The sequence below is a fragment of the Haliaeetus leucocephalus genome, unplaced genomic scaffold (assembly GCF_000737465.1).
Source record: "Haliaeetus leucocephalus isolate CR32 unplaced genomic scaffold, Haliaeetus_leucocephalus-4.0 Scaffold526, whole genome shotgun sequence".
Taxonomy (NCBI): domain Eukaryota; kingdom Metazoa; phylum Chordata; class Aves; order Accipitriformes; family Accipitridae; genus Haliaeetus; species Haliaeetus leucocephalus.
Window position 1 is genome coordinate 2,100,954 of NW_010972962.1, and position 231 is coordinate 2,101,184.

Sequence of the window (231 nt, forward strand, 5' to 3'; positions counted from 1 at the left end):
GCCGGCGGCCCGGGAGGGGCTCTCCCCCGCCGGCCGGCACACGGGCGCCTAGGGGCCGCGCCGCCATTTCCTGGGCGAAGATCGGCTCTCGGCTCCCAGCTCCCGCCCCCTCCCCGCGGCCGGGCCCCGGCCCGGCTGCCGGCAGGACCCCCTGCCCGACCCACCCGGGGAGGAGACCGGCCGCTGCCGCTCCGGCTGCCTCCCCGCCGACGCGCTTACCAAGGGGCGGCC

General features: G+C 82.3%; 1 protein-coding gene across 1 annotated transcript in view; it reads right to left on the reverse strand.

Annotated features, from left to right (window-relative positions):
- The window catches only part of LOC104837365 (corepressor interacting with RBPJ 1-like), a 7,941-nt gene extending 7,716 nt beyond the window's left edge, over positions 1–225 (reverse strand). The window contains exon 1 of the mRNA XM_010576432.1: positions 165–225. The gene's annotated coding sequence lies outside the window, so the exon portion shown is untranslated. The remainder of the gene's footprint in view (positions 1–164) is intronic.
- Between the last annotated feature and the right edge of the window lie 6 nt (positions 226–231).